At 41.3% G+C, this 11,341-nt stretch overlaps 1 protein-coding gene across 8 annotated transcripts in view; it reads right to left on the reverse strand.

The window, feature by feature from the left end:
• LOC135491955 (twitchin-like) overlaps positions 1-8,443 on the reverse strand; it is a 192,226-nt gene extending 183,783 nt beyond the window's left edge. For all 8 annotated transcript variants that reach the window (XM_064777946.1, XM_064777939.1, XM_064777941.1 and 5 more), the window contains exon 1: positions 8,354-8,443. The gene's annotated coding sequence lies outside the window, so the exon portion shown is untranslated. The remainder of the gene's footprint in view (positions 1-8,353) is intronic.
• Between the last annotated feature and the right edge of the window lie 2,898 nt (positions 8,444-11,341).

Below are 11,341 nucleotides of genomic sequence, written 5' to 3' on the forward strand. Positions count from 1 at the left end.
ATATAAAATGACAAAAACAAAATATCCGTATGGGCACGCTCCGTTTGGGAGAGTTTCCCTCCATCATATTGGCATAAATCTGGATGGACAAAGCACAATCGACCACCCGATACAGGTCGACTTTTTTTAATTTGCTTTGGGCAAGTTTGTTTCTCTCACGCACACCCTTCCTCTTGTCAGACATTCACGCCAGGTAGATCTGGTTTGAGAATGTGCTTCATTTTGCCAGGATCTGTAGATATGAAAACAGACGATCAAGTAACACTGACTGCAAATAAGTGCTTTCGGTCGAAAGAAAATACGCAGGAACAGTGCAGATACCTAATGGGGATTTCGCTATCGCGAGCTCCAAGCTGCAACCTGCTAATAGACTAAAAGCGCGGTGCCTAACCCCCCCCCCCCGCTTTATAGCAAAGTACGCTTTTTAGCCCCTTACGTGTACCTCGCAGTTTAAAGATTGCAGGCCTAGCCCAATACGGTATTTCGTCTCTGAACAAAGCCCGCCTGTACCTAGGCCTTAATTCGCATTATTCGTCTGGCTTATCAAAGGGTTAGGGCACATATTGATAACAGGGACACCTCGAAACCGCTTTCACGGATCGATAGGGTAAAAACCGACAAGGGCAAATAATGTATTGCAGACATGTTATGTGATTGGTACAGAGAATAAGTATGACAGCAAGACAAATCACTTCGTTTGCGCATTGATTTTGAAAACGTAACACCAATTTGAAAATTACAAATTGTCTGAATACAACAATGTATGTACTGATTATAAATTTCAACAATGCCATTTCGTATACCAAAGTACAACTACGATAAATGTCAAGTGACTGAATAACTGCAACACGGTTATGTGTATTTACCTGGCGAAAGGAAATAGAATGACCGGGACAGATTTATGAAGAGGTTTTATATAGCAATCGGTCTGGAATAGAAACCCAGCGATGTCGGTCGAATGAATGCTCATAAATTACTAACTTAACCCGCGAAAAAACCCTCAATTTTTATACCCATTAGAACAAGAATGTTGAAACTTAACACACACATTTTTTATACTCGGTTTATATGACAACTTTCATACTTTAAAGCATTGAGAACCTCCAAAGTGTTTTATGGATGTTTAAAACAAAATGCGTGCGTGCGTCAGAGCACCCACTAGCATGACTAGCCGCCCCCAAGCGATCGCACCCGGTGAACGGTTGTAAACACGTTGATTCGTTTTACGGGAGGCTCATATTGCTTCTCGATTGTAACTTTGGGAGGTTCTCCTGTGTGAAATGTTGTAGAGATGTTATAAACCTGTTGGCTAAAATTAGCTTTCTTCATTCACCCCGCGGTGTACACTTTGCTCCTGCCGATATCAGTCAGCCGTTCAGTCTATCTAATGCCTCGAGTTAGTGATGCCGACAAAGACTCAAACGTGAGGAAAAGTGGTAAAATTACAGCACCAGTACCATCCTAGCCCGTACGGTGTTGAAAAGTGCTGGTATAGTACATATCAATGCACACTGAGGCTACAGTACCTTACAAGTCATGTATTCGTTTTGTCTGACTTACACCAGAAAATCCCATCATTCTGCTTCCATGGGCTATCCTCGGTGACAGATGTCCTAAAGGTGTATCGCCCCAAACATGTCAAAACATTTTTTTGAGCTGGAGTTGGTTGTACACATATAATTGCTTCCACGGGTTAATCAAATATTCCTGTGCGATTACATGTATATAATAAATAGTTCCGTGTAGGATTGCCGCATATACCACCGATAAATCGGCATGAGCAAGCCAATGAAAAAGCACATCAGTCGGAGACAAGGTCATTTCTAAGGCATTTTCAATAACTGCTGCCCATTTTTGAAAACTACTTCTGGTCAATATTTTATTGGCATTTTCATTGCCGAACTATGAATCAACACCATGTATACATTCATGTTAGACATCTAAGGAGGCAAGGCATCCATTTTCTTTTGGTTTATAGTTTTTCCCAGGGCAAGGCAATCTTTTCTTTTTATAGTTTTCCCAATTGCAAATTGCATTGGCTTTCACGCCAAGTTGGACAGATATAAACATACTGTATTTGCTGCATCAGTGAGGAGTTCAAATTGTTAAAGTTCGGTAAATTGAGCTTTTCACCTACCTCTCAACAAAATGTACTTCCCGTAGGATCTTCGCTAGGCTTAATTTACACAAACGGGCGAACCACCGTTAAGCTTTATGCAGTTTGTTACAATGGGCGAAGTGGAATGAAGGATCCTGTGAAGTCAGATTCCTATATACTCGAGGCAGTTGTGAGGAATCTCTGTGAGGCAACCATTCCAACAGTTCTAAAACACGGATCCCCAGGTACGTTGATTAAGCAAGCAAGCAAGCGTTATGTATTGTTCCATGGTCTTCATGCACATATAGTTTCCGGTATCTTAGTGTTCGAGTGGTAAATGGATGTAATAAGATTATGTCTTTCATATTTCTATCAGAATGCAGGAAACCCCGGAAGCAGGTCAAACCGATTCTGATGTTGAAAGCCAAACCGCCGGTGCCTCTGTCACCATGAGCCGCCACATATAGCGTCACACAAATGCAGTTTTCTAATTATGATTTCCGCTAGTGCTGCGAGGCTACTTTGGATATGACCTGCGAATTTCAGGTGGGCCAGCGGGTAAATTCCTTTCTCTTTTTTTCACTTTTTATTGCAGCTTAATGATTTTTCAATTTCTGTTTGAGAACGGTGACGTTCCTACTGGAAGACATTTCGTACGAAAAACCAACATATATAATGCCGTCGTTGTCGCTTTAATGTATCAGGCTACAGGATACATGAACGCCAACATAATTGCATAATCCAGCCCACCTTTACGAGGCGAATATTTTTTATCTGGGGTGGGTGAGTGGGTGGGGGCAGGGAGGTTATGTTTGGTATCCGGGCACCACAGGCCCAGCATTAAATGGGGACTTATGGGAGGAAAAAGAGGGGGTCACATTCATTCGAAGTCTTCAGGTCCCTGTATAGTTAGGGTCCTGGGTTGTGTTTAATTCTTCGCTTAGCAGATTCCTCATATAATACACGTGCGAAACGAGTCCCCTGCTGGCGACTTCACGCGAGTTGATCTGGTCTACCTGGCTCCTGCCTATAGTCTTCCTTTAACTAAGTCTGCTCTTCTTACAAGAAACATGGAGCGATCCTACAGCATTCAGGCTTTCACAAGAATAGTTTCACTAACCAACGCTGTGCTTCAAGGTAGCCGTAAAAGCATATACTAGCCAGATGCACTTCGCAGTGCCAGCACGCCCACTCCGTGAGCGTTTTTCTAGATCATTCCTCTATGGAAAAACTTAGCAACATTTCTACTCTGCCAATCTTCTGCATTTCTCGTCTGTTTAGGTCAATTATCGTTTCACCCTTTCAGAACGCCTGACTGAGAGTTTGCTTGGGGGTGCTAACAGAACTACCATAGAGTTATTTCAGTGAGGGAACAATTTCCAATAAATCTCTTTTATTAGCACCAGCAGCAATGTATGACCACACTGCTGGCACCAGTAATAGGTGGCAGCAGCACCGAATTTCGCCGATCGACGCGACCATGCGAGATCCAAGACATCTTGCAAGTTACCCCTCAACGCCATTGATGTATGTACCGGTACGCTCTTCGTTGTGGGGGCGAAGGCGGAAAAGAACCATACGAGTCCGGATGAACAGAAAAATACGAGAATGTTTTGTAGTCAGGATATCAGACAGCTACAGACATTATCAAAGGATGAGATGTTCGCATAACTATGGCATATGTGAATACCACAAATTCCCCACCCGTCTACAGTAAAAAGCAGCACAACTGAGAAGAAGAAAAAAAATAGAACGAAGAAGGAAAAACCAGCTGAGATAGCTCTCCCCCCCACTGTGTGGGCTTGTGAGATCACAATTGCGTGAAAAAATGCGCCCTCGCTTTAATCATCCACAGTTTTAGGCACAACAGTCATTGATTACCAAGGAAATGATCTCAGAAATGCGAATTATTAATTAATCGTTAATCATGAATCAAAGTTTGCACTATTCACCTTGCCTCTCGAAAATGGAATAAGACATGTTCTGCGTTCGTGTAGGCTCTTAAGGCTTCTGAACGTTACTAACGTTTTCATCGGGGTCATCCCAATGTTCCATTGGTCATAGACCGACATTTTTGACTATCATCGATATCGAGATTCTCTCATAGTTGCGACGGCTGGCTACTTCTTGCCAGTCACAGGCTATCTCATATTTCATGAATGTTTTGAATTTGGTAAATAAGTGAGTGATAATGAGTGTTTCCCAAGGTAGGCATCCATGTTTGAACGATAATCAGGCTACTATGGACCATGTGCAATCTCCTTGAAAATAAATGGTCTTCACCACGTTGATTACCTTTTCTAAAATGAAACGTGGTAGTTGCATTAAAGTCATAAAATGTGCTTTGTCGCTGATGACAAATATTAGCTAGAGTTCACAACCTGTTTTTTTGGCCATCGTTCCATTGCCGCTCAATGGTTAACAGGTCCACAGAAATGAACGATATTTTTGTGGCTGGGAACAGGGGTTTCAAGGAGCAACCAGAAGGCTCTCTCTTGAACTGGACCAGGACGGGAACCAAGCAAGCACTGACTGAGCCAGGAGTCGAACCCACGACCTCCTGATCATGAGGCGGGCTCTCTTCCAATTCGTTACCGCTGTCTTTAGAGACGTCCATTTTTGAACGATAATCTGGCTAGATGTTGTGCCAAAAATAAAATGTTTCAGCATGATGCGATAACCGGTTCTGCTGGTAGCAGAAAACGGAAAACCGTAGTGAACACCCCTCGTGCATGCGCTCTTTTGCATCCATCCTCCGATTTGTGGCATGATTGATTTAGTTGCTCATCGGAGCTCCACTGTTAAAGGTTTTTTGTTATACCGGAATTTAGCGTCTGTTAATACCCAATGCCAACGCGAGGCAAGTGCCAAGGAATATCAGAAAAGAAGAACGTATAGAACTGCAGCTGGTATGATGACGACTGGAGGTAATGGGCGAGATCATGCAGGTTTTCTTCAAATAGGCCTTGCTATTCCTCACGTTCTTGACGAGTTGTAAAACCTCAGATATAAAAGTAATCAGGAAATACTATGATCAGGAAAACCATAAGACCACCAAATCAGACAAGTAATTAATAAGGGGTAAGATACGGGGCATTTTCTTAATTTGTAAAACCTATAATCAATTTTATTTGGTATTCCTTGAGTAAGGACACGGGATCACAATATGGGAAATTTTGTCAACGGTATGCCATTAATATCAAGGAAAGACGATGAGAATTTTCTATAGTTGCAGTAGTTGTTGGGAGCTCATGATCAGCTGTTTAAGCGTAACCAAGCAATGTTTTACCGATATTTTTCGACTTTACGGTTTTCAACGTTTCCTCCCGTATTTTTGATATGGTACTGCGGGTTGCCAACTGAATACCGTGAATACTGTGGGATTTGAATACATACAGGGTGTATCAGAAAAAAAAGACTGTCGAAAAAATCATCATAAAATAAACATAGGGAGGAGTTTTGAAAAACTGGCTACACCCCTTTGTAGAGAGTGTGATTCTGCATCAAATTATACCAGTGTCATCGTTAACACTTTACGCTGCTATGAGCTGGAACAGCTTGAATTTTGAAAAATAAAAGCCTGTTGCGCATGGCAGTGCAAGGGTTAACATGAAATCTATCACCATCAACGACAAGCGTTACGTCAGCATCTAAGGGGTCACGAATTTTTGCAATTATTGCGTACGCTGTACATTTCACTGTTTTTAGCGTATGATGAGGGGTCTTTAGATAACCTGAAAAATGTGCGAGCGTACTTTTATAGGGTCCCTAAGGGTGTTACTGGATATGAAACAAGATTAGTTTACCTATCATACACTAAGGGGTGTAACTGCATTGGAGAAAGATGACGTATCGAACACAAAAGGGTGTAACCACACATGAAGCAGGTTTTCCCTTGACGTCAAACCACAATAATGTTATGATTCACGGGGGTGCATGCGGGCCTGCTTGCATCATGCACAACGCTTATAGTATATACCAACAGGCATTACATGTTCACTAACAGCACAACATAGCAGCCAGTGGATGAGAGATTTTAGAAGGTGATTTGAGATGGCTCTGTTAAAGGAAAATAGGAAGAATCGACTAAGACGAAAGTTGTATAACATGGGCTTTTTCCTCGCCACCGGAGGGTAAATATTTTCGGCATATGTCTTCCACAGAGCATAAATTGAAAAGTTTTGGCGGCAAAAACCGTCATATAAGGTGGTCTTCTTCTTCTTCTCTTCGTTCGCTGGACAATTTATGAATATATCAAAACTCATAAATAGTTGTGTACCGAATAAAATACAAATTTCAACAATGCCGTTGTGTAGGCTGATATGCAAATACCATAAATGCCAAGCCTCAACGAATGTGCGTGCACAATAGCTGCAATATACGGCAAGGTTTATCTATTTACGCGAGCAAATGAAAATGCATTGAACACTAACAGCATAGACCTTCAAGTACACAGAGGAGAAAGGCTTCCATCTGCAATCAATGATCAAGAAAACAGGTTAAGGTGTGTCCAAGGTTAATTTATCAAAATAACTGCAGGTATGTGGTATGTTCAAATATCCAGATCGAAAATAGACGGTTTTTGATCGCCATCATACCTTTGCCACAGTCATGATTATGAACAATGAAAAGGGGCAACACTAAAGATGAACGGTACTATTATCCAAATAGCTTGAAGGATATTCCCTCTGTCCACACTGATATTTCAATAACCCAATTCGGTGACGGGCGTGTGAAGATATTTAGAGAGGTTAAGATTTTGATCCGAGAACGAGAACGAGGTGGTATTTTGACGATACCTGTTGTCAGAAATGTTATGAAACGGCGTATTTATAATGCCTGGTATGCCTAAAACAATAATACAAAACAATCAGTTTGACTTTATGACGCCAAACAGAGAAAAAAACCCACCTCGTTCAAGGATCAAAATATTAACCTCTCTAACATCATCCACCAAAAAAAAGATTGTTAGAATTGATTCTAATATATATAATGTTTAGCCACAATAACTGCGTGTGTGTAAATCTCCCCTTGGAAATTGTGTCCGACCCTATTGAATTCTGGCGGATTGTATACCGTATGGTTTTAAAAAAGACCATGGTGGTTAGAACAGACAAATGATTGATAGAAAAAGAGACTTTATAACTTTTCTGATGTTCCTTTTGTGTACTTGGCTTAATAATTTCTGGTACTACGATTGCACTATCCTTCACAACAATTACAAATTAAAATACAATCGCACTCTGAGTAAATGGTATTCACATTAATCATACTATGACAAGTTGTATTCTGTTACAGCTATAACAATAGGAGTACTTGTAACTGAGTAATCTAACGGTATTTCAAAATTCCCTACAAAAATCGTAATCATAAATGTTTTGTAATGTAGGCCTGCACCAGTTCAATTTCGCGCCTCTCGCAAATACTTCTCAAAAAGATAAAATCGTAACGATCTTTATTTTGGCAGATTTCGTAATTTCGTTCGTTTTATCCAAAATACTTTCGTGATTTTTACGGCAAAATATGACTCCCGAAAAGAATATGATGCGGTTTACTAATACAAGTAACACATTGTGTTGATATCAGGAATTATAATGCAAACAGCCCAAAGGTTAACATGGCGGCCGGTGGCCATTTTGTGATAACGTAATCATTTCGTTCATCAAACGCGGACTCGTGAACAAATCGTGCCAGTGGGTATATACCAACACTGTGGGTTGGAGCCAACTGCAACTGAAGGTAAATCAAAATAGAAAATAACCGAATCCAGACAGACATGTTTACAGCAATAAATTTATGAAATACCTATTGCTGAAACGGACACCGAATGTTTACACACGCAAAGATAAATGGACCATCTAAAACAACATAATTTGAAACGGGATTGTGATATGATTATGAATGAAATACCTTATGAGATTTGATACAATCTAACAATTAAATTATTGATAGAAGATCCATGAAACAATAGTACAGACCTGGGTTAAAAAAAGATTGTAATTCTAGACTCCCTCCGACGGTATAAAAACCTGTGCGAGCTGATCTCCTACCGGAAATAGGAAGACCTCTTGAACAGAAAGGTTAAGAAGCCCCGCCTACCGCGACCTGGACTTCGATATGCTCACTGAAACAAGTTTATTATTGCAATCTGTGACGATTTTAATTAGATACACGCGAGGTAACCCCCTGTAGGGTGGTAACTTTTTATGATAATGATCCTCAACATTATGCAAAATGTCCCAAGAAAGTACTCACCTCTGTCGAATCAGAGCAGAACTCCCTGAAAAACACAGTTCAAACAAATACACGCTCGAAACGGAGGCTAGGTGGGACTGGCAGCCATCAGCCGAGATGGGCTTACTATTATCGGTATGCTAACCATCCAGTATGCTACCGGGTAACGCTATACCTCGCTTGCCTTGCCAAATAAGTCACCGGTATGTTTTGCGCGTTGTGCGGATACCTTTTAAAGTTGGAGCAGACTGGTTACCTGTTGGAAGGTGAAGAGAGAGATGTGAGGCTTGCGATTGCTTTGCTTCGAGCGCTCCCTGGTAGACTAAGGAACCAACAGTGGCCAAAGGTAGAACGGGGCGTACCGTTCATGCGGGGAGTGATTCTACGGAAGAGTGGTTATGGCGAACGAGAATGTTACGAACGCCACCAAGACGGGGTGAGATGCACCAAATTTTAGAGTCCATTCTGAAGAAAAGGCTAAATCTTGTTATCAATAATGGCTTTTCTTCGCTGGTAGTGGTAACAAACAAATCTATAAAAGCAGATTAACCCATAATTTTCCGGTTTGTCACCGAAACATCTAAAAAAACCCGTGTGATTTATCCGTGTTCTTCCAGAAACAGCACACCATAAAAGACAATAGGACAGAGAAATTAAACATTCAGATTGCCAAACTATTTTATAGGACCATGCCATGTCATGCTACATCCTCAGAGTTGGATAATGGGGCAGAGCTACAATCCACTTCACAAATAACATCCATCCTGTTTCGCGTCTTTTACGCGTGACCTACGCACTGGATAGCGCGTCAATGACGCACCAGGTCACGCACCTGTATTGAACCAATCAGCTCGCGGTTTTAAATAGTTCAGTTTGAGATCAATGCGCGGTCTTACCATACCCGTCGAATGCTAATTTCCATTTGAAATATAGCTCTTCTTAAAGTGTAAATTAGGTGTGTTTAAAATAAAGAAGGTGATAAAGTTTCAATCTAATAGGCTTGCTTATATGTAGTTTTGAGGCTCCATTCAACCCGTCGTGGTGAAAAAGCTGATTCGCGGATTAAAAGCCGTCAACCCCCCCTAACTTCAGACCCCTCCTCCCAACCATGCATAATTTCATGGTTTGACAGACTAGGATAGGTCTATTTGGCTGTGAAAGCGTTTCTTCATGGGTACAAGTTATGAGCATGTAGAAAGTACAATTTTTAAGGGAAAACGGCTGAAAACTGACCAGCATAATAAAATAATAATAAAACTGCACGAGTGGCTGTTTCAAGTCACGAGATCACACGAGATGATTGTTTCCACTCTGAAAGCTTGAGACCGCAGGTCAGGGTGTAAAGCAGCGGGATCGACAGCCGTATGTACATGTAGGCAGACATCGTCTGACGGATATAGGTCTATTCCTTTCCTTCCTGATATTGTATTGGCGAACTCTTCGATGGTTAGATTCTTTCCTTCTTTATACCGCTTCTATCGAATCCGTACATTATTGTTGGTTATTATAGTAGCATGTGAATGACTTAAAAATCTGGTCCTGATAATCGACCTGACCCATTCTGTCCTTTATTGGTTCGTAGCAGGGAATATGCCATGCTGTTTCTGGTTGATATTTTTTACCAGCTGGCTATGGTTGCATCATTATCAAGTTTGTCATCATTTTTTCATTGAGAGGAGAAAAGCATCGAGATATAGGTTGCCAGTTTAAACACTGTATCAGATCGAAGCAAAGTGACGAACGGTGGTCGATATTCAGGGTACATGCTCTTTAGTTTCCTCGATCAGTGCTGACAATTGTCAGTTTAACGTAAAAAATGTACACCTGAACAACAGCGATTCTACCTTCTTCATGGGAGTATCAGACGGAAAGATGATTGTCAGCAAACTTTGGAGATGCCAGTGACTAAATACCCAACCATTTGGCCTCAGAATCGAAAACAAATCCGAAAACGCCGGGTCGCCAACGATCAAGTCTATCGGGTCTAACTAAAAGCCAAGAACTAACGTGGCCGAGATAGATCACCTGACCACGGAAGAGCTCGCTCTTGACCAAATTAAAATTGGGGCCAACATATCACTGATTCGTTCAAAGAATGACCGCATAGCAGTGTGCTTCAAATGAATCGTCACCTAGAATAGCGTCGTCCTGGAAACATTCTGCATTGCTCATGGTGCCATCGCCCGATTCATGATCATCAAACGTAGCTAGCTGATTGAAGCATTTAAAAAACCCATCAGTATCACTTTGTAAAGATATAAACCGGTAGGGGTATCGAAAGCTGATACATCCTTGGTCTATCAGAGAGAGGTACGCCCCAATACCCCATCAGCATGTCATAGGTGCTGATGTATTTGGACTTTCCAACTATTTCAATGCACTCATCTAGTCTTTTGTTCAAAAACAATCCGTCTTCGTAAGTAGGTTAACACAACGGTAATCATAAACCACCCTGTGGCAACCATTCTTCTTGGGGATTAAAAGACAAGGACTGTACCACTCACTCTGGCAAGGCTCAACTATATGATGTTTTAACATGTACGCAACCTCTTTTTAAGAGCTTTGTTCTTTACATGACTATTTTGATAGGAAGAGGATAAGTACACAGCATGCTATGTATGCAACTGACAGTAGTTTTATGTTCACAGAGTTTTATATCAATATTCACTAGGCTCATTATAAAGCCCCGAATCCGATGTGGAATTTTCCCATCTTTTTTAAAGACTCTTTCTTGTTTTACGATGGTACTAGAGTGTCGTATTACAAAGGTAACGTTGTATTGCTCCTGACACGGAAAGAGAGCTGTTTGGAAGGCGGGAAAGGATGAGAATTTGACCCCAACTTGAAGGGAAGCGGGGAGTTCTTCCAACGCCACCGCCACCGCCATTTTTTCTCCAGCTGACGTCATTGATGACGTGGTTATGTTAATTCGCCACTGCTGTGCATGCAACAAACTTGTTCCTGCATACACAGCAGTCTGCTCTGTACATAGCCACTTCGATTATGATA

The sequence above is a fragment of the Lineus longissimus genome, chromosome 8 (assembly GCF_910592395.1).
Source record: "Lineus longissimus chromosome 8, tnLinLong1.2, whole genome shotgun sequence".
NCBI lineage: Eukaryota > Metazoa > Nemertea > Pilidiophora > Heteronemertea > Lineidae > Lineus > Lineus longissimus.